The sequence below is a fragment of the Dipteris shenzhenensis genome, chromosome 27 (genome assembly GCF_047967505.1).
Source record: "Dipteris shenzhenensis isolate YYH24624 ecotype China chromosome 27, Dip_SZ_1.0, whole genome shotgun sequence".
In the NCBI taxonomy this organism is placed as follows: domain Eukaryota; kingdom Viridiplantae; phylum Streptophyta; class Polypodiopsida; order Gleicheniales; family Dipteridaceae; genus Dipteris; species Dipteris shenzhenensis.
In genome coordinates this window covers 4,298,764-4,322,749 of record NC_141622.1, presented here as the reverse complement: position 1 = coordinate 4,322,749, position 23,986 = coordinate 4,298,764, and positions in this window count along the sequence as shown.

Genomic DNA, 23,986 nt, shown 5'->3' with positions numbered 1-23,986 from the left:
GATGGAACTTGTTTCCATACTTGGCAAACAAAAGCTGAGTTTATGCTTATGAAAAAGAAGATATGGAATGTTGTGAATGGAAAGAAGTCTACAAAAGAAGAAGCTAATTGGTTGATCAAAGACAAGAAGGCTCTTGCTATCATTGCTTTGGGATTAAGTGACTCATACATTCACCACATTGATGGCTTTGAAACCTCACATGAAGCTTGGGATCATCTTCTCTCATTATTTGGTGCACAAGGAAAATGCTTCAAATATATCTTGCTTATTAAGTTCCTTTACCTACAATTGGAAAAGGGAATGTGTTATTCCATGAAGAACAACAAAGAGAATCAAACATTTCTTGTGAAGAAGGACTACTTCAACAATAAAGCAAATCTGGCTGAAGGAAGAACTCCATCAACAAATGAAGAAAATGAAGACTATGCTTTTTAAGCACTTTGTCATTTTTGTGTATCAACACTTGGTCAAATTTTGAGGTTCTCTGCCTGGAGTAGTACTCCAAAAAGAATATCATATGTTTTTGTCTTTTGTAAATCACCTCTGGTCACCATATGATGTAGACCATGTGATATGTGTTTTGACTATCCCATTTCTGTGAACCTCACACCCTTGGGAACCCTTGCTAGCATGAGATCCTAGCCATAGATTTATCCTTGACCACCATGAGATGGCATGAGAAACTATGAGACTAGATGTATCCTTGACACTGCAAGAGGCAACCCCTTGAGGGGGGGTATGTTGGGATAAGTATGATCAAGGGCTTGCTCTATGATGCATATGTGCATCTAGGGGAGTCACATGTGTGTTTGTGTGTGTTGTAAAGGCACATCAAGTGCTATGATGTGTCTAGTGTGTAACCTAAGTGATGATGTAAGCCAAATGCCCCCACATGGGAGGTTCCTTTGATTTAGGCCAGTCCCACTGTTCCTTTGATTTAGGCCAGTCCCACTGATGTAGGGGTTGATTCCCACTGATGTAGGGGCTGATTGCCACTTATGTAGGGAAGGTACTACCTTCTCCCCCTTTCTATAAAAGAGAGTCATCTCTCTCACAATCCATAATAGAGAACTACCATTTTGTTTCATTGTGCTCTCACACCTCTTTCAAGATGCATCTATTCTATCCTACGGGATTCTACACCTATGTCCCACTCTTTCTTGAGAAAGTATCTATTTGTAGTATAATAATTCAAGGGGTCATTCTTTATCAACAAATGTTGATATTTCATACACATTAGTGCTAGGCTCGCGATTCTTGCATAGATATCCATGATGTATTAAGGTTATATCTAAAAAGATTTAAACTCTTAAAATCATTTTTGTGCAATATACAACTTTTCACTTGTACCACTTCATGGAAGCTAGATAAAATTTTACATAGAGAAACCATGGCATATAATATACCAAAAAATAGGGATGGCATGTCTCCTTTGACCATCCCACACTTTCTCAAGGATGATCATTCTAGGATTTCCATGGAGAAATTGTGGAGTTATTTCTCACAATTGGAATCCTATTCCAAGCATTTTGTCACCCATCACTAGTTATGATTCATGAGTCATTACGAAAATGGGTCAATATATTAGTCACTTCTTTAATGAGGAAGACATTCGATTGTGATGCCACTTTCCATGATTCAAACATACAATGGGTCAGTTTATTAGTCACATATGCATTGCACAATCTGTGTCCCTGTTTCAACAGTTATCGAGAAGAAACATCTTCTACAGCAATGAGATTATCGACAGACTATTTGAAAGGAGCAAATAGATGGTCCAAGCCTACCATGGAGCATTACTTCCAAGAGACCGAGCCTCTAAAGGTTTTTGACTCCGAGGAAGAAGTCCAATCTATATCGGTAGAACGGATGCATAACGGGCAGCTAGCTATTGACGATCGGTACTCTTGGTACGATCAACAGTCTACTTGGCGGGGAGGAAGAGGAGTTGATCAGCGAGATAGAGAGACATGATCATGTGACTCTTGATCGTGAAGAGAGCTCTGTAGTAGTACTGAAACTACAGGACGAGTTGTGGAGGATTTTCTATATGATCCAGGATGTAGAACAGAACGTGAGCTTCAATCGTCTCAGCAGCTATATACAGCTCCAATTTCAACAGCCTCCTAGCCAAGACTTCCACCAACCTCCAGGTATGACTCGTTTTTTTCTTGCAATAGATATGACTCATTTTTTTCCTGCAATACAAAGGTGCATTCTCGAAAACCTCTTTCACTACTCTGACTGGCGTAGTCTCTATATTTTTTCATCTCGTGAGATGCTTTTATGGAAGAGTAGATTACAAGGGTGTGCCTAGTACATGTAATCGATACTTTTTGTCAAAAATTATCCCAAATCCATGCTTTTTGTGATTGCGTACCTTTGTGTCTGACATGTTTAGGCACCATCTATTTTGTGTATGTTGCACCAGTACTTTTTGAGATTAATTCAGCAGTCTACAATCTTCGTGGAGGGGAATTTGTTAGTGAAATAACATGAGTTATCATGAGCTGCTATGTAGTTTCTACAGCTGCTTCGAAAGATGATGATCTCCCACAATGGGAGGAAGGGCGACATCAAAGAGGATGATAATCGAGCCAACACCTTGAGAGGGCGAGGCAGCGAGTGCTACATTATGAATAAGCCTACTCACCATCAAGAGGAGCATGACATGATGATCGATGGATTGAAGGTCTTTAGATCCGAAGATCATAGCCTCAAAACTAAATTAAGTCACCCTTGGCTCGATTTGGATGATGTGCAAGTGTGGAAGACCGTCAATGAATACTGGATCAAGATAGACGACGAATGTAATCACAAATCTCTCTCTCATAGAACTTGCCATGCATCACTGGTTTTTGATGAATTTGATTGCTAATTCTGCTCATATAACTTCCCATGCATCGTTGGTTTCTGATTAGTTTGATTGCACTTTGCTCTAGTCCTACACATAAAACTTGCCATGCATTGTTGGTTATTCATGAATATGATCTCTCATGATTGCTATATTTTGCAAACTTCAACTCTTTGGATCATTTAGCTAGTGTTGGCTCTACTACCCTCTCTCTCCAACATTGCTCACATAGAGAAATCGCTTTGGAGGTAAAGACAGGATTTCCCACAAAAAATGACAGAAGAAATCATGACAAGAGTTTTGGTCAATGCTCGTGTTGGAATACAGATACACTCATTGAGATTTAGGTAATATATCATTCTCTTACACATTCGTGATACTCAATCTCGGTGCTAATATTCTCGACGATTACAACCTCAGTGCACGGGGAAGGGCCTATTCCCTCGGATTATAACTATTTGGGGAAGGAAGTGCGCCGCCTCCCCACCCACACTATGTGTGGTTATAAAATACACACACACACACACACACACACACATACACACACACACACACACACACATATATATGTTTTCCATTTCAAATTCTGTGTTTTCTTTTGCTTTTGCATATTTCAAGTTTTCTTTTTCTATTTGTGTGCCGAGGTGCCCTAAATATTGAGAACCTCTTCTTCAAGACTATGAAAGTTTTGGTACGATAGGAACTATCATTGACCTGGGTCAGATTAGGAAAGGGCCAATTGAAGGGCCGAGCCTTACAAGCTAAAGATGCAATGATAGACACCAACATAGAGCGAATGCTGCAATCAAATATAGGATACCATGACTTCACACATCTCAAAACTTCTGTTGAGTACAAACTCCGTTTAAAGAAGAACTTGTTCGCCCAATGGTTAGGCAATTAGGCCCATCAACATTCTTCGTGAGACGTTCTCCACATCAGAAAAATTGTGGGAGCCATTGCTGCAATTCCTTCACGATTTGCAATAAACAGTTGCAAATAAACAGTACAAACAACGGTCCACGCGATCTCATTCGTTTAGATCCAGTAACAACAACGCAGTACTATGTCCATAGATTTAATGCAATGAAAATGCTATTATGAAAAGACAAATCGATGCTAGGAAAAATAGTGGACTTCTTCTTCGTCACTGAATTCCAAAATAGAGGAAGCCAACATGACCACGCTCTACTTTGGGCAGAAGATGCGTCCACTTACAATGTTTCCACAAACGATGAAATAGTGAGATACATTGACACATACATAACCATAGACCTCTCCAAGATGAAAATACCACACAAGGAAATAGAATGCCATAAACACAAGAAACTAGGGTGCGGTAGGCCACCTAAGGGGAATGAATGAAGAGAATAATCTATAATATGTTGATTATAAATTAACAATGAAGAAAGGATGATAGGAACCTTCAGTCCTTATTCATGAGCTCCCATTTTGCTAACTATTGGTAGGGTATCCTTTCGAGGACGTTGTATGCATGTGGAAAATCGTAAAACAATGTTGGAAATGTCAACTCTTCACATTGCTTCTCTTTGAAGATGCTCAAGGGCGAGAAGCCTTCAAATGGAGCAACTAATATTGTCCGGTCCTCAAAGTCTACCACTTGTTGACTTGTGTATATTCCATGCACTAGAGTGTCTGTGTGTGGCATGTCTTCCTCTTCCAGGTCATTGCAGTGTTGTGTTGTATCAATATCAGTTCTTGTTTCCTCTTGTAAATTGTGAATGTGTTGAAGCCATAGGGGGGTTTATTTGCACTTTGTTCTCCTAGTACAATGGTGTTGGAAGTAGTTCGTGCAAAGCATGCATTGTAAGTGTTGGTCGTACCAAACCACTCTTGTAGTTGTGGTTGAACTCCATTTTCCTTTTGATTGCCACAGTGACTGTTGCATCGACATAGTACTGCTTATGCACGATCCACATCTGCAAACACATTCACGACACTTCCATGGAAACCGAGTTGTCTATCATAATTGAATTTCCTTAATTGTGTGAATGGAATTTTGATGGACAACAAGCCTGGCTCGATGTCATTGAGCTTAGATGTATGTGTTGTCATATTACTCATACGCATGTTATTTACATTGAATGTTAGTAGTGTGCCTTTCTTAATTTGGTCATGGCATGAATTGCAGACGCAAGGGGTACTACGTACTTCAGCATTGGCAATTATATTGTTTGCTTTGACGAAGTGTGATGTTGTGGTAGTTAGTCTTTTCAGTTTGTGTTTGAAGTGTAGAGATGCACATGAGATGCACACAAACATTAGATAATCTCTTACCTTGTAACATTAGATAATCTCTTACCTTGTTTAAGTATGTAAGTTGATTTGTTTTGGTTTGCCTCATTCTTTTCTTGGTGAATGATGTGGTTGTTGTATGTTCGAATGTTGTAGGTGCCTCACGGTGTGTGTTAATATTATGTATCATGTTTATCATGTTAGTTTCGTCTAGGGAAAGCAAACGTATATTGGGTTCATGTGTTGTTGACAATCGCATCTTGTAAATCTTGTTCATAATACTTTGCATTGAGTGCTTGCAATGTGGGTGTTTGCTAATATATAGGGATGCTATTTCTCTAGCTGTCATTGTGAGATCATTTGTGATTTCATGTATCAAATCATCCTCTTCTTTTTCTCTCCAAAGGTTATACTTGCATTTTCTTCTGATTGTGGATAATGGATTCAAAGTCATAGGAAATTTGAAGTCATTCATGAAAAGAGAATGCGTAGTTCTTGGATTAGATGGACCAATGTGATAAAGTGGCACTGTCACATTGTTGGTGGTTGTCAGCACTATGAACGCATCCTGGAACGTAGATGATAATTGAGTCAAGCAATCAACGAGCAATGATCTAGAGTTGCAAGAATTGGACAACAACTTGCGTAGGTCGTCCTTGGTCAATGAGTTTTCAGTGTTGTTGTGGTGCGTCTGTGACAGCATATGCCATGATGTGCTTCCACTGCATGATGTCGTGGAAATATGGTCTACGATCGCATTTGCCAAGGGGTCGTACATCTACAATGGATGGAACTCTTTAATGCACTTCAGTATATCTATATTGGATGGGTTCCTTGCATCGCACTCTTCATTCCACTACACATTGAAGCCTTTGAGATTTATGTTCATACTCATTTGTATGTGGGGATGGCTCTACAAAGTTTGGTCTGTAGGGGTGTAGTCCATGTTAGAAACCTTCTTATCAAAACCGTTGTAAGATGTTGATTGACAATGCTGCCCCAATGTACTTTTTGCTACCTATGTTTTTTTTGGGATGTTTGAAGGTGAGAGCATTATTGTCATACACCATTTCATTTCCTAATGCCATAGAGACTCCTCACCTCTCATTGCCACCTCATTTGAGGGTCAGTCTCTCTTCATCAACATGTACTTCATCGACAAATTTAGAGATGAGAGCCCTATCATCCCCACTCCCAGGGCTTGTGTTTTTTTATTTATGCTTATCATTGGCCATTGCTAGAGGATCATCCCTTAGCACATATATGTGGGATTCTCGCATGTACTCAAGAGGTTCTACTAATAATTCTTCATTGACACCATCTACATCGACTTGTGCTTCATTGCCATCATCTTTAGTGACCTCTTGGAGTTATGCACTTTTAATGGGGGACCCATTTGACTTCCATTTGACTTCAGAGGAGGGGGAGCCTCCCTCACCTCTATCATCATTAACGTGTTTCCTACACTTCATCAACATATTGACATGGATCCTACACTTCATCGACATATCCTCATCATCCAACATTTTTCCCCTTAAGCCATATTTTCTATCCCATGTATGTTTCACTTGCATTGATGTACCTTCCACATTCACATTCAAGGATAAAATGTGCTTCAGAGGTGGGGGCATGTTAACCCATTCTGAACCATTACAAGCTTTATAACCAAAGAGCATATTAGAGGGGAAAGGGGAAAATCTTGCCTTACTGACCTCTCTAGTGAATGCATAACTACTCATCCATTTGAGCACATAGCTGTTACTCAATAGCACGCTCATGATCCTAAAAAATATACCTCCAAACCCCATTCTTCAAGGACCCTCAGCATAAAATCCTAATGAATATCATCAAAAGCTCTATCAAAATTCAACCCCACTAAAAGCATTGGCAAATCAACCACCAAGTTGATATTCCCAATACTTTTGAATAGATATCTCCTCTTCATAAAAGCATATTTCTCCTTCCCTATTAACAAAGGAGTCACATCCATGAATATCAAAGGCCTTTGCTTTATCTTGTAAACCTAGTTCAACATTGTAGTTGGCTTATTGTCCCAAAGCTTCAAATTCTATATTAGTCGAATTAGCCATGTATTTATATCCTTCGAAGCTCCCCTGCCAATTAAGCCACTCACACCAAGGGATCTTCCCAAAAGTCTAAAGAACTAAATCGTAAGTCCATCTAACCTTCGTGATTTATTACCTCATAATCTCTAGAAAGCATCCTTTAACTCTCTTTCAAACAAGTCTTCATCCAAAAGCTTCACTAGTAGCACTCACCCTTGCCTCCATCACATTTTGGAAAACCTTGCATCCCTCTTCCCATTTGTCAACAACCATTAGGGACCGTAAGTCAAATGTTGGTAACTAATGATCAATGCTCCACTATCAAATACCATGTATTATTAGAGGCATGTTGGCATATTCGATGCTATAGTAAGGGACCCACATCGGATCATCTTTTATAATTCATTTGAACATGGCACACAAACATTCTTTAGTGCATATAATACCTAATAATGAAATTATGCAAATTACACTATCATGCAAAGTGTTTTTGATTGACATTTCAATAAGCCTAAGCATTATACCATGGACTATTGAAAGAAAGACTCTAAAAATTATGGCACCTCTTGCTCCATGCTTTCATCATATATTTTGTTGCTTTTTCTTCAGCAGGGATAAGTTTCCACAATTCTCTATCCTTGTCTACCTCGTATGTCTAGACTAAGTATTTTATAGCTCGTATTGAGTAACAAAGTATTTTACAACAATGACAAGTTTTCACAATTCCCTATCCTTGTCTACCTCTTATGTCTAAACTAAGTATTTTATGGCTCCTATTGAGTCGCAAAGGACACTCTTGTTTATGTTTGACATTGTACCTTGCATCAATGGCTTTAATTATCTCAATTGTTGTTATCTACACTATTTAGCACTACTCGAACCCTTTGTTTTTCAATATGGACCAAAGATATTGCCTTGACCGCTACCAAACCTTTATCAATGCATGATACACTATTCCCTTGTGATACATCCCAAAGTTAACTTCAAATGGCTCAAAAATTCATGCGAAAAACTCCTCAAGAGTTCCCTTGGATCACAAAGCTAGAGGGGAAAATCCTTGCAAGAATTTCCCCCCAAATGGTTTCATTAAGTTTCGATGTCTCTATACTAATCATAAACTCTATGCTATAGAAATTTCTTCATTGATTACAAATTTTTATAGAAAATCTAAAATTTTTCAGGATTTTCATGCAAATATCATCAGCTTTTCATGTTAATCCTACCAATCTCACTTTTGTGAGTCTTTTCACATTCAGCTATAGAACTGTTGCCACCTATAGGACTATTGTCACTATCCACCTGTGTGGGAGCTGTTCCTAAGAAGCCCTCACTAGGGCAAGAGCTTCTAGGGCTCTAATCTTAGAGTGAGACCATGATCCATCAACTTGCCTAGGAGGGCTCTGTTAAACATTTAGGAAGAGAGCTAAAGAGAAATGGGAATGAGTCGAGGCAAGATATCACAAAGCAACACTAAGTTTCTATTCTACATAAAAGGAATACAATTCACAGAGATATATCACACACTCATGTACAAGACCTTAAATAGGCAAATGGAAGAGTTCACTGTCTTTCACTAAGCACTCTACCTCCAAATGTCTCACATGCAAGGATGTGATTACAAAATGTTGCCACATACCACTCACATGTGTCTCAAGCCTAGTATATCACTAGAACCTTAGACACCCACTCAAATGTACCTCCCACATAGAATCACTAAGTATGGATGCTATGATCATCCATCTCTCAAAACTTTCTCTTGGTCAAGCATCCATAACATGTAGGGTATGCTTAACCAAGGAACCACAAAGTATCACGAAGTACTTTTGTTATCACAAAGAAATGTAAAATTATATAGTTTACAATATACTTTCAAAAGTAGCTAGGTTGGCTTTATGGTTGGATGAGGCATCCGTATGATTGACCTTCTCATCCCATTAATTCTTATGGCACTCCTTAACTATATGTCCAAGCCGCTTGCAATAGTAGCAAATACATGGTTTTTTCACAAAAAGAGTGTGCTCACCCCGATGTTTACTTTTTTCATCCTTTGAAGAGGTTCTCCTTTTCTTTTAAAGAAAGGAACCTTGCATTAATGCTTGAAAGATTTCATACAAGACAACAGCCCCGAAGGTGCTGAGTATGAAAAATTTGAAAAAGGTTGAAACAAAAACCGGCCTATTCCAGAGAAGCCCAGCTCACTGCCTAGGGGATCTCTGGAACTGGGGCTAATAGCCAAGTGGGGGGACTATACAGCCAACGAATCCCTCGTGGAGTGAAGATGTAGAAAACACCTGCAGGCCAAGCCTTGCAGACACGAGCACGCCTCTCAATAGTCGCCCTGGAGCATGGAGTCCCACACTCCTAGGTGGACCGTAGAGTGTAAATGATATCTTGCCAAATGGCAACCAAGGTAGCCGAGGGTGGAACCGGGTGCTCTCCCATCACAAGACTGCACCGAGCTACCCAAATGTTCCAAGCCGTGATGCTAGCTACCAACTCCCAAACAATGTCCTCCCTAGGAGGAGGAGGAGCTAAGGTGTCAAGGGGGACTGCCTCGTGGAGATCTCATCAATCTGAAATGCGTCTCCTCCCTCTATCAACCAAGCCACCATCCCCTAGGTGTAATCTCTGTGTCTCTGTGTATACTCTGCATGCGTGTCATGATCCTGAGGGCTCTCATCCAGATCCTCGCTGCGATATGACAGTTCCATAAGTAGTGCGGGATAGTCTCCAGGACACCATTCGTCTAGGGTGTGAAATGTTTGGCCCTTTCAGCATGTTTCTTGCGTACTTTGGAAAGGTGAGCTATCCCCAAGATACTTTATCACCTTGCCATGGTTCTAGTTTGTTTGCAGCAGCGGAAGCTGGAGCATTTGTGAGATTTATTGTTAGAGCTAATATTCTTGGTGTTTATATTCTTGGCGCTTATATTATTGATGCCCAAGGAAGGGCCCGTTCACTCAGATTATAACTCTTTGGGGAAGGAAGCACGCCACCTCCCCGCCAACATTGTGTGGTTATAATAATTATATATTATATATTATCATACAATATTTTCAATTGCTTGTTTTCAATCTGAATTCTTACAACATTCCCCTCTTTTGATGCACGTTCTCGATGCGAGGGAGCAAGGAAATCCAAGCTGGATGCAAGATCAAAAGATATTGACACCTTTATTCATATGATTGTAGTCAATGTGACAGTATTGTATAGATTGTTTGCAATGAGGATCAGTTATGAGCTCTTGTGAATGTCGCCTTATTCATGTATTTGTTGGGCTTCAAGTCCCAAAACACACAAACAATATGGCCAAGTCCTTAGTCAATAACAAATCACACCCGTGACATTTGTAGGGAGGATCGGGTCTTATCGGACCCTGTGTCATATGTCTCATGTCCACATTTTTATTCATTCAAGTTTTTCCTTTAAAGATTTGATAAAATGATAGGATTCGAGTTCAATTTTGAGTTAGTAGTTACATGCTCGATGACGGAAAGGTTGCCTACCACAACTTAGTTGTGATCATTTCTTGATACCTGAACTTGTCCTGTTGTTCTAGATATCAACCTCCTAATTGAAGAACTGGTGATTAACCATCATCTTAGTTATCAATCAGCAAGACTCATGGCTCCAGAAGGGAAATACTTTGACAAGAAGGATTGTTTTGATGGAACTAAGTATCATACTTGGTTTGTCAAAATGAAGATGGGCTTAATCGAGTGAGACATGTCAGGGATAGTATCTAGAACTGAAAAAAAGAAAAGGAGAACCTCTATATACATAATTGTAAAGGGTCCAGGAGCTGCTCGGTGAGCTCCCCCTGCTGCCCACGGCTCCTGTCTGCTCCGCCCACTGCCCCCTCCTCTTCGTCGCCCCTCCTCCTTGCCTCGCCCTCGCCCTCGCCCTCGCTCTACCTCGCCCCTCCTCCCTCTCCGCTTTGCCCTGTCCTCCTTGCTCCACCTCCGCCTCCCACCTTGCCCCCGCCCCACGCCTTCTCCTCTCGCTGCTCCCCCTTGCCGTCTCCCCCGTCATACCTTCTCCCTCACACCGCTGCCCCTTGCTCCGCCCCCCGCCCTGCCTTCTCTCCCGCTCCACCCCTCCTTCTGCCTCCTTGCCTCCCACTCCCCCTCCTTGCCACCCCGCACTTCCGTCCTTCTGCCCTCCTCTCGTCAGTGCACCCCCCTCGCCACTCCGCCTCCCCCCTCCTCCTCTTCTCCTGCCTCTCCCACCCTCCTTCCTCCTCTTCATTCCTCCTTCTCCTCTCCCTCCTTCCTCTCCTCCCCTCTACTTTCCCTGCCGCCCTCCCATTCTCTCTCTTTAGCCTTTCCGCCTCGCCTCGCCTCGTCGTTCTTTCTTTTCCTTTTTCATTTGCCTCCTGTAGCGGGAGCATTCGTGTTTGTTACAGTGAAAGAAAATCTTGGTGGTGACCTTTAGTCTAGCCAGAGGGGCTCTATGGTAGCACCCTCGACTCCCACAGCCGTCAAGGTTCTTCTTTCCCTTGCTGACAAGCGACAGGTACAGCAGGCAGTTCAGTCCCTCCAAGACAAGGCGCTTGTGGGCAAAATTGTGGGCCTCATGCCTACATGGAGACAAGTGCGAGAGTGGATTCAGGTGAGCTTGACATTAGAGGGCGACCACATCCAGGAGGTCACCATCTATGGATGAGGCCTTTTCCTCATCTACCTGAGCTCACTCGACACTTGTGGAGCAGAGCCCCATACTCCTTGGCCCGCACCTTGTCTACCTCTTTCCTTGGTATCATGGATTCACAGTGGAGGACATGGATACGACACACCATGTTCCATGATTTTCAGTTACACTCTGTTTCCCACGGCTCCCTAAGGAGTATCGAGCCATCCTCCCTTCCATTGGCTGGGCATTTGGCATGGTGCTGGCACGGTGCTAGAGTCCCCGCGAGAGACGATTGCCTTCATTCTAGCAAATGATGGAGTCCCTAGGATCAGACTGGTGGTGGAGAGCCCGGAGTCCCTCCCAGAGTTGATCTTTCTCGAGACCTTGAAAGGGGGCACACTTTGCCAAAGGATGGAGATCTCCGGGTTACCAGGCCAGTGTCTTCAATGCAGACAGATGAGCCACCTCGCTAGAGATTTCCCCCGTGGCCTCCCTCACGCACCTCCTCCCCCTCCACAGAGTAGGCAGAGTCAGCAGGCCCGAGTTCATCGCTCTCTCATTAAGGAGTCTCAGACCCCATGGGTTACCCCCTCGGAAGGGAACTGGACATAGGTTAAAAAGCAAAAGAAAACAAGCAAGCAGGCCCGCAAACGCCGTAGACAAAGGGCCAACCGCAGGGAGAGGGACAGGGTTGATCGAGAGGCCTCGAAAGAGGAACAGTAGGAGCCCCCCCCAAAAGCGGGAGCTACCCATCCAACCGATCCTCCAGCTTCGAAAGACCAGCCTCCGCACCCACCCTTGCAGCAACAGAGAGCCCCAGGAGCTCTAGATGCAGCGAGGAGGAAGCCACAGCCGCTAGCCTGACGAGGGTCGTCGAGGAGCCGATCTAGAGCCCCGGCAAGCCTGATCAGCAGGGGGGCCTGAGGTCGCCCTTTTCCCTCCTCCCCCCCCCCCCCCCTCCTCCTCTTAACTTTCCCCTCCCCCTCCAGGGTTCCCCCCGCCCCCTCCCTCCCCCTCAGCCCCCCCTCTGATGGTCACTCTCACCACCCACCCCCTACCCTTTGTCCACCCGCATCCCAACCTCTCCCTCTCCTGCCGCTCCCCTCTTCGCTTCAGTAGCAGCTTCTTCCGCTTCGACACCCCTGCCATTAGGCAAGTGAACGACGACGCCCCCTTCTACCTCCTCATCGCAGTAGCAGGTCCGTTCAAAGAGGGATCCTGAGAAATGAGGCTCGTCCTCCCGGCCAGCAAGTCCCAACCTCTAGCTTGGGCGTCCCTTATCGTGGGACTTCTGGAGGTTAGGACCCTGGAACTATCTGGATATTCCGGACTCATACCCTCTACCATTGGAGATCACGCTCATGGTCCTTCAGCCCTGTAAGGGGGGTTTGATCACTGCAGTGGGATTTTAGACACACCGTTTGGAGATTTTCATTTGCCTCCACAGGGTTGGAGAAGTGGTCCCCAGAGGTGTTTGATGCTATTTTGGGTAATCAACTTATGCTCATGATGGACGAGTGGATGGGACCACAGGGACTAGATCTTTGGTACGCCCATGGCGTGGAGGTGAACTTTCAGCTAAGCTTCACGCGTGAGGAGCCGATGTGTGGTTTAGCGACGGGAGTTATAAGATTGCCGATGGAGACAAAGGTGGACCAGGCACACTTCTGACCCCTCCAGACGTGTGCGGATTTGTTCGAGGTGGAAGCCTCCTTCATGATGAAGTGAGCACAAAAGATCGGTATTGAGCCGGTATCCACCCTAGTACGACACCGCACATACACTAACTACTCGCCCTCCAAACCCCCGACAAAATCACACAAGTCAATCTTTCTAGGACATGCACCCACCCACAGGAGAGCCTTGTTCCCGACTCCCCCGTCCTCATGAGCTGGACCATAGTGAGTTGGAACGTACACGGGCTCCACGACCATGTTCGTAGCTAGCTGCAGTACCTGATGCTCCGATAGGAGTTGCAAAGGGCAGTGGTAGGGCGAGCAGTGGACATCCTTATGATTCAGGAGCACATGTTTTCCGTAGCAGACATCAGACGACACCATCACCTTCTTCCACGAAGAGGTCCAGAGGAGTGGTCTCCCGCAGTAGGATAGAGCAGAGGGGTCTGCATCTCAATCTCATAGACCTTAGCTCCAGAGGTCTACGATCAGGGCGAGCTCATTCCAGGATGGGCAGTTTGGATGGGAGTTCAGATGGGAGAGCCCAGGATTGGAATCCTGAACATGTATGCCCCAACGTGTAGACAGCATCGCCCGGCCTTTTGGAGGAGGCTGTCAGAGTGTCTTTCGGATGTTGACTCCTGGATTGTTGGAGGGGACTTCAACAACTTGGAGTTTGGAGAAGAAAAGCAGGGTGACACCTCATTCTCTGAGATGCTAGCAGTAGAGCGTAGTACTTGGGAGCAGTTCATTTTTATGATCAGTGGCAGAGACCCATGGAGAGAGCCAGAGTTTTTTTGATCTCGGTCTGCAAGTGCTTCCTCCAAACTCACAGGCTCCTTTACTTCTGCAATAATCTCAGCCATTAAGGCCATATTGACTATGTGAGCAGAAACCCTCCTTTGCTCCTCGATTCTCTAAGACCACCTTGGTCCATCTGCATGCTGCTCAACAGACATAGGCATCTGGTTATCATGGTCGTAGAGCTGCCTTACCCATTGCAGCAATGGCTTTTCCCGTGGTGTAACAACAGGTTGGTGACTTATACCTTCATCATCTGATATTTCCTCCTCCTTTATAGCTCTCGGGATAGGTCCATAGTGAATTACCTCTTCGCTTGATGATAAAGTGGAAGAGCTCTTTCAGCAAGACTTCTGGCAGCCTTCTCCTCTCCTTTAGACAGAGGAGACACGATGGATTGCTCGAGAGATTAGATCGCTTCTATGTTGCGGACTAGGCATTACACAGAGGCGGCGCTATCGAGATTTTGGCAAGTACCACGATGTCTGACCACTCTTCTCCAGTAGTATTTCACTTGGATCAGGCCCGCCGAGGTCTCCCCCAGAAGGGGGTCTGCATCCCAGAGGACCTCTTGCAGGACAAGGAGATTCAACAAGTTATGGCAGAGATCTGGGAGCACTCAGAGATGGCACTGAGTGAGGGCTAGCCTGCGTGGGTTCCCAATGCGATTCAGAGGAGCAGTGTGGAGCTACAGGCTCACACCCTCACGTGAAGGAGGACCCTTCAGGAATGCAAGCGGGCTTTGAGGAGAGACCTCGCCTCCATTGAGAAGCTCAAGGAGCAGGACCCAGTGTCTCAGTGGCTTACTGATCGCTCGTCTCGAGCTTCAGGACACGGAGCTGCAACGGGCTGAGTTCTCCTATCATTCCTCCCGGACCTGATGGGTACAACATGGGGATAGGATGACAAAGTAGTTCTTTCATACCACTAGGCCCCAATCGACCCCCTACGAGTCCCAGAGAAGTTATAGCTGTGTGCCCATCATGCACACTGACCCACAGGAGATTCTTGACATGACCATCGGTTTTTATAGCCAGCTCTTTCAGACAAAGAGGATGACCCCAGCCGGTCTTGTGGCCCGAGAGCTAGTTTGGGATTACATTCCGACAGTAGTCTCGTGGGACCTATGCAGCAGACGTGAAGAGCCTTTCACAGATGAGGAGCTCTGGGAAGCCCTCAAGGCTCTTCTGACCCAGAAATGCCCGAGGGAGGATGGCTTGACTCTGGCCTTCTTTCAGAACTTCTGGGAGATTATCTCCACCCTTTCCGTTTAGCTTGCTAGGAGATTTTCGACACATGCCTTCTCCCTCAGTCCTTGCGCAGGGGGTGGACTCTAAGGTCTTGAGTTTGCGGTTACAGCCTCATCTTACCGACATCATCCATGACACACAGACTGGGTTTGTCCAGGAGCGCAGCATCCTAGACAACATCTTCACGTTCTGGGAGGCAGTGGATTGGTCCAGGGAGGAGCCACAGCAACTTGCCATCCTTCTCTTGGACTTCGAGAAGGCCTACGACAAGGAGTGGTCTTTCCTTGAGGGCACTATGAGGAGATTGGGTTTCTCAGACCGATGGGTTCAGCGCTATATGCAGGGAGCTCTAGTCAGATGATTATTGGAGGACACACAAGCAAGGCCTTTCCTCTCTCTCGCTCGGTCCACCAGGGTTGCCCACTAGCTCCTTCCTCTTCTTGTTTGTAGCGGAGGCTCTGGGCTACTACTTGAGATCACAAGTGGCGGGTCTCACAGGGTTGAGGCTCCCAATCAGACAGGAGGAGGAGCTCCTTGACTCGGAGTTTGCAGATGACACGGCCTTGTATGTTGAGGGCGCCATAGTGAGTCTAGAGAGAGTCAGAGGTGCCTTGGCTATCTATTGTGAGGCCTTGGGGGCACGGATCAACTGGACGAAATCCATAGGCTTCTTCATGGGCTTTGAGGAGACACATGAGATCCATGAGTAGGGGAGTGAATTTGATTTCAGATGGATACCACGGGGCCAGACAACAAGATATCTCGGATGCTAGGTGGTTATTGACATCACAACAGAGCAACAGATTGCCCCAGTCCTTGAGAGTGTTCGACGCAAGCTTCTCTATTGGAAACTCTCCCTCACAGGTCGCGCCTTAGTGGCAAACCAGGTCCTTCTTGCCACTGCCTGGTATATTGCCTCCTGTTGGTGCTTTCACAAAGGATGCATTGGGCAGCTCCGTCGGTTGGTACAGAACTTCCTCTGGGCAAGTTCAAACGGCACGAGGAACACTAGGGCTTGAGTAGCTTGGCAGACGGTGATCATGCTGCAGGCACTGGGAGGCTTGGGTATCATTGATTCGGAAATGCAGAGCACGGCCCTTCTGGGCAAGTTGGTGGTTTGTGGCCTCACCCTAGGTGCCGAGCCTTGAAAGCTCCTCTTACACAGAGGGCTTCTGAGGAACACCCCACGCACTGGGGGACAATGGCAGCGTTCACATAGATGGATCTTCTCAGAGGCCCCCCTTATGTGGAAGGGCTCCCCCCTGATGAGGAGCCTCCACAGGGTTTGGCAGAGACTAGCAGGGGGCCTCATCCATGCTCCACCCAGATGCAGAGAGGAGTTTGAGCGCCAGCCCCTTATGTGGCACCTAGAGGTTAGAGATCAGGAGGGACGTATGCTTGGGCAGTAGACTCACATTGGCTGGGCACAGTGGGACAGTGGTCCAGCAGGGTCTTTTGGTCGCTGGAGCAAACTACCTATGGAGGCAAAGGCGAGGCTTGACGCCCTAGCGCATCTGAGAGGGGCAGGGCAGTGGATGGGCGAGATCGATTTAGCCATTCCTAAGTCTGGTGGGAAGGACTTCACATTTGGAGAGACAACAGATGGTTGGGGCAGTTTTCCCGTACTGGTGTTCCCTTGAGGATTTTGATGCAGCGCGGCAGCATGCACCCCGGCTTCTTCCATGTAGCACCTGGAGGCCTGCTTCAGCCCCTCACTGGGAGTGACCCTGAGATGGATGGGAGTCTTGATGGGATACACTGGCAGATGATCAGAGTGGTAGGACGCTTGGGGAAGGAGTGGCACATTGATCCCAGTATCTCAAAGTAGGATGCCTCTGGCTATGGGAGGGTAGACCCCTGAGGGAGGTCCAGTGGGACCCGGGGGAGTGGTTCTGGCCCTCCAGGGGCGGCCTAGCTGAGACAATAGATGAGGTGCCTTTCTTTTCCTACACCACATGGATTGGCAGGAGACTTCAGATGGACTCGTCGAGGTGGACTCCCTCAAGGGAAAGACTCTGGGTGACCCAGAGAGTGCCACGGGATGTTCGTTCCAAGTTTTGGATGCAGTTGTGGTCCAATTTGCATCCGAGGAAGATTTCATACTTCTTCTGGCTGGCAGCCCACGGAGGTTTGCCCATTGGCCCGTGGTTGGAGCAGATGCAAGTGGAGGGACAGTGCCACTGCTACTCAGAAACCCACAACAAACACACATACTAAAAGGGTTGTTGCAAGCCATGAAAGACCTGAGAAGATTATTGCAAGGGTGGAACTAAATGAGTTAGGATTCAAGAATAAGGACATGAAGCCTGTGATCTCAAGTTTTGAATTAGTACGAGTGGTCATTTCTCTTGATAAATTTTTGCAATCGGAAGAGTGAATTATAGATTTATGTAACACTATCCTAAGAGTCTGGCAAAGCTAATCAGGTCTTTTCCTGATCAGCAATGGGTGCATTTGTTTTCGGAGCGGTTGAGGCATCGAGTTTAGTCTATAGAGGCCCATAGTGTAGGAAAGTGAGATATCATCAAGAAAGAGAGCGGACACTTAAGGTTTAATAGTAGAATCAGATCTATCTTGGATAGCAAACTTTAGTATCCATACATTCAAGAGCGTTCTCTTGTTGCTCTCGAGCTGACAAAACTAGGTAAGATAGGTGATTTAAGACCGAAACATGGAAGACTATCATACCCTGAGCAATTGTTTAGGCAGCAACGGTTTTTGCAATTGTGGCAAACCTCTCTCCCAAAAGATGATTGATTCCTGTGAGCACTTTGCTACTACTACTTTGCTTGGATTGCCTTCGTTCAAATCCTCAGCTTGAATTGCCTTTGTGCTCAAGATTTTGCAAGTTGTTGCACTCAAGCTTTTACGGCACATCACAGCTTTCTTCTTCAAGACTAAATTTGTTACCCAATTCACGTCACTTGATTTGCCACTTCGACCACCCAAGCCCTATCCACGTTGCCCAATTTGTTGGCACAATTGGCCCCCACTTTACAAGTTGTAAGGTGTCCGATGTCAGACTTGGCTAACTAGGAGGCATTTACTGCATGCTCTCCGACTCCGCGCTGAACGAGTCAAAGTCCTGCTTTAAAGCCAATGCTCCCACCCCCGTGCAGATGGAGAATCCGCACACCTTCCCTTTTGCATTCACTATGTACACTGTTTCTATGGCCATGGGTGTGTGAGTCATTGCTCTTGCATAGTCTTGGTGATCCGGCCTTCTTCGTGGGCTTTTCCGACATCCATCACCACCTTTTCCTCCGTTGTTGCTTCCTTGGCCTCCATAACAACCACCTTGCTCTCTCTGTACCTTGTCTGATGCCCACCCAGAGCATAAATACACCATTAATCCTTTGCCGTAACGATTGCTATGAGGCAAGGATGAGGCAAGTAAGGCACAGGTAAGGCACAAAATGGAAACAGTGATGGGGTCAAAGATTTTGAAATTCTCAGCCATGTTCTGTGTATACGTAATTTGTGAGGGTCGTGAGCACAGTGGCAAAGTAAGATGTCCAAGACCTGCCAAGAGCTACCAAATGGACGAGACCTTTCAAGAAGATGTCGAGTAGCGATGAAAGCTACAAAATCTCCAAACTCGATTCTCAAATAGGCAGATAATCCACCTACGGAATTGAAAAAACAAGGCTGAAACCAATCAAATTGCTTTCACAATTGTCACAAATCAAAGCAGTGAGCAGGAAGCCACAAATCAAAGCAATGAGCAAAAAGCATACTTAGCAACCAAGCGGGGTACCGTAATAGAGAAGACACCTGCCACCACGTACGAGAGCACAACGATAGGGCCAACTGGGGTGAGAAATTCCACTCTTGTAGCATGAGCACACCCACACAACCGGCCTAGATCAACGTCTTCTTCATGCTATCTTTACGGTAGGTAGCCTAGTCCCTTTTCTTTACTGTAGGCACTTAGTTCTATGATCTTGAACACTTCTAGAGCACCACGAGGACTTAGCGTAAAAAGGCAATCTGAGAATTGGTGGGAAGTTTGGCTGACTAGAGCATTGCAATTAGCTCAAAGTTTGGTGGACTAGAGTATTGAGTAAGCTCAAGATGAAGAGAGTGAAAAGAGAAAAGCATGACCAAAAAAATCAAGAAATTTCTAAAACGCACTCTCTACAACTCAAACCACAGGATCTTCATAAAGATCAATGGCTATAATTACGACACATGGCTTAACAATGGCTTAAAAAAGGGAAACTTCCGTCTAAACTATATCCAATTGGTGCCAAATCTCTACCAGTGCCTCTTGAGCATCGTGCTCCTATAGCAAGGCATCTGGAATGCAGATCCCCCTTAAGCCCATGACAGTGCTACTCTAAGTGCCAAAATGATTAGGGAATGGTCATATGACAAAAATAGAAACAGAGACTGCATGGAAATTGCAGAGAACTCCGTATCATGCCAAGGACCCTTGCCACAAATCGTGAAAGTGAACCGTTTCTCGGTGCTCCTCTCGACTTTCGGCATCTCTGAGGACACTTCAACCTGCTTGTCCCTCCCCAAACTTAGATTGTTGAAGCTACCTCCAACAATCCAAGAGTCTACATTCGAGAGGCTCTATTAGACAACTCCAAAAGATCGGGTGTTGTTGCCTACAAGTAGAAGCGTAGACATCCAAGATGCCTATCCTGGAGTGGGCCAAGTGAATACCCATCCAAACTTCCCGGCCTATGATCAGCTCCTCTGATGGTAAACAGCTATCGCCATCTCTTATGAGACTAAGATGCAAACCCCTCCGCTCCTGCCAACTATGGGGGACCACCTCCGAACCTCTCCTCGCAAGTGGTGGTGCCGGCGGTTACTGAAAACGGATGCTCTTCAAAATCCATTGTTCGTCCTACCACAGCCCTCTGCAACTCCTAACGGAGTATAAGGTACTAAGGCTACTACCATGCACGGTCGTGGAAGCCCATGCATGTCCCAACTCACTATGGTCCAACTCATGGGGAGGAGGCTTGGGAAAACAAGGTTGGCTTATGAGTAGGAGCTTGCATTACCACTTCAAACCTCTGCAATTTCCAGGGGGACTTGGAAGTGGAATATTCTGCATTTGAGTGTCTTCATACTAGTGGCATTACTGGTCACATGCCTATCTTAAGAGCCCTCAACTCCTAGCTTGGCTACGCACTGGTCGAATGACTAGTGTGTAACCTATGTGAACTGTACCTCTGGGCCCAAGCGGATGCCTATGCACATCCTCTCTGTGGAGAAACTAAGCTAAAAAGTAGCGATATTGCCATGATTGAGCCAAATGTCAATCCCTTAAGGCCCCGTATACTTCGCCATCATGCAAAACATCTGCTCTTTCATCATACAATCAAATGAAGTGGGGGTCCAACTGTAGAAAGGGTGGGTGTGAGAACAAACCACTCCCCTTTTTGGGGCTGCAGAATCATGACAGTCATTCCCAAGGCGAGAGGATATTCGTCTGGTATCTCTACGTAGTTCCCCAGCCCAATCCTCCAAAAATCTCAACAAGGATTGCCCAAGGTAGGGCTTCGAATCTAGCAGTTGGGAGAACAAGCCACCTAAAGATGACTTTTGTAAAGAGGCAGAATCCTAAAGATAGGGGGAAGTAGACTGTGGCTGTGATGAGGAGGCCGCAACCTGAGGGGGAGGAGAAGACTCATTCCTCGGCCTTGCCCAAGGAATTCGGGTCATGGTCAGGTTTGGGAGGGGGACGAGAGAAGGAAGAAGAGCCGGCTGACGTTGCTACATTAGTAGTGAGAGAAGGAGAAGAGAGGAGTGTTTTTTTATTTTTGGGCTTGGGGGGGAGAGGGGGGGGGGGGGTGCAAAGAGTAGTGAGAGTAACTACAACTGGGTAATGGGCAGAGTAGGCAGGGGTGGGTTGGAGGGGGGGAAGAACAACTACAACTGGGGGAATGCGCAGAGTGAGTAGGGGGGAAGGGGGTGGGGGCGACTGAAATAGCAAGACTGTCGAAGATGAGGGACCCTTGGAATCCTACTAGGGTGCTAGCTCCGAGGTGCTATGGGGGTCAATCTGAACATAAAAGGTCTCGTCCTCCGAGGTATAGGTGCGATTGGGACGCCCTCTCACTACTTGCCCTGGGACTTCTCTTGCTCGCGGAGTCTGGCACGCCATCTGCGACTCTTCAAAGCGTGCTTGCTAGACTTCTTGCATTTCACCTTAGTCCAAGCCCCTCCAAAGGCACTACCTAGGGTGCCTAGGACGCCATCCATTGTCTTGGCCTGTGTTGCGCTCTCTCTGGGTGAGCAACCCTACGCTCCTGGCAAGGCTACGGGGGATCCTTGCCCAAACCCCTCCAATAGTCACGAGCTGTGTCCCCCATCTGCTTGCACCATAGGCACTAGCTCGACAACCCCAAGATCTCGATGCGTTGCTCGAGAAGGAAGACCCCTCTCCCATAGATCGTAACCTCCTGAATATCATCACCTTCTAATGCTAAGCTTGCCTGAATCCAATCGCACACCTGCCAACCATCTCTGTCTCAAAGAGATTGGAGTGCTTATCTTTAGGAGGGAGAAGAACCTTTATCAGCTTGGCAAATTGAGGGTGTTGCCATGTGAGCCCCCTGCCAAAAAAGGGGGAAAAGAAAGGGAAGAGAGGGGGCTACAGAGGAAAACCCAAAAAACTGGCTATAATAATCAGCTGAAAAAGGCGGCCAAAAAACCAACCATCTCGAAAAGAAAGCCGGTTGTGGGTTACTCCCAGGAAAAAGACCGCCAGCTTCGAACTTAAGCAACCCGAACGCAAGCAACCAGCAGAAGGGTAAAGGGTGCAAGCCTCAAAGGGACCTTAGGCTAAGACACGAGCTCCTCCCACACCCGAGACCACCACCTGTTAACCAAGAAGCTGTAGGCACCGAGGACTGCTCCCAAAGACTAAGAAACCCGAACTTCAGCAACCAGAAGAAGGGTAAAGGGTGCAAGCCTCAAATGGACCTTAGGCTAAGACACGAGCTCCTCCCACACCCGAAACCACCACCTGTTAACCAAGAAGCTGTGAGGACTACTCCCAAAGACTAAGAAAGCAGCTCCAAGGTCCTCTGATACCAAGCGCGAAACTCACTCGGACCTCCAAAGGACCCCCAGGCTGTAACCTTTACTGCTCCTTGCATCAAACTGGCCGAACAGACCATCCTAAAGAGTTCGTAGCGAAAAGGCTAACTATCAAGGCAGCATGGCCCAGGTGCTGGCCACGCGTCCCAAAAAAACCACCCGCTCGATGGCACAACCAGCCAGCGGACAGAAGGAGCCACGCACAGGTGGAAAAAAGAAAAAGGAGCTGCTGCGACCTGAGATACCTCAGCTCCAAAAGCACATCTCAAGCGACCACCAAAAGAACACGGGCTCCAGTCCGAAATGCAAAGGGATGGAAAGAGGCAAAAGCGAAGGGGTTGTTGCTCGAACTGACTCGAGGGCCAAGGATAAGCGAAGGAATTGTTGCTCCAAGGTCCAAGGACGATCTGCTGAGGAGCTTCAAGACCTAGAACGAGCTGAGGAGCGGCAAGAGATGCCCCTAGCTCCAGTGCGAGACTACAACAGGAGCTCCCTTAACCCAGAACGCAATCAAAAAGGCGGCCTGGAGAAGGGAAATTTCCTTTTTTGTAGCACGTCCCCTAAAAGAGGGTGAATAGCGGTTTTGAGCCTCAATGCCATTTTCGACATTGGAGACCCCACTTACCGGCAGGAAACATTCGAATTGCCTTTTTACAGGGCATGACTGCAGCCTTCACACCAGTGTCGTCATCTAGAGACTCATCCGCTGCGGTATGACTGTAGAGCAGTCTTCATCCAACGTCGTCTCACTCCGTTGCATCAGCCATGATGCAGCCTGCATAGAGGCTCCGAGATCAAGTGTTGTACAGCCTACCGTGAAGTGTCATGAATTAGTCGAAGGTGTTGAGGTATGCAAGCAAGCACCACATGAAGTGGCTCAAACCTTTGCATTTGCAAGCGAGGACCTTGAGAGAAGGGGCCCCTTTGACATCGAGCCTTGATTAAGATACTAGTAGAGGACACCGTGCAAGTTTCAAAAGAATCAGGCAATCAATGAGAGCCATGTACAGGAAACAAGCATGCAAGGAGATGCAGGTGTAATCTACCTTTTCATGTCGCAAAAACACCACAATGGAGGCAAATGGTGAGAGCCATTGCTCGCATTGTGAGACACTTCATACAAGACCTTGCACACAAAGGAATTACAAGAGGAGGTTCGTTGATCTTCCTCAATCAGAGCTGAAACCTGGCCAAAGTATGGTTGTAAATAGCAATATGATCACAATTCAAGGTGTCCACCTCAAAGTTCAAGAAACTAAAGGCAAGGTGTGTATTGGTGAGGTCCATAAGACAACCCATAGGTGCACTGAAATAAATTTTCATACCTAGTTTGAAATTATAAGCAAAACCCTATGCCTAAATAACTTGCGCAACTAGAATGACAAA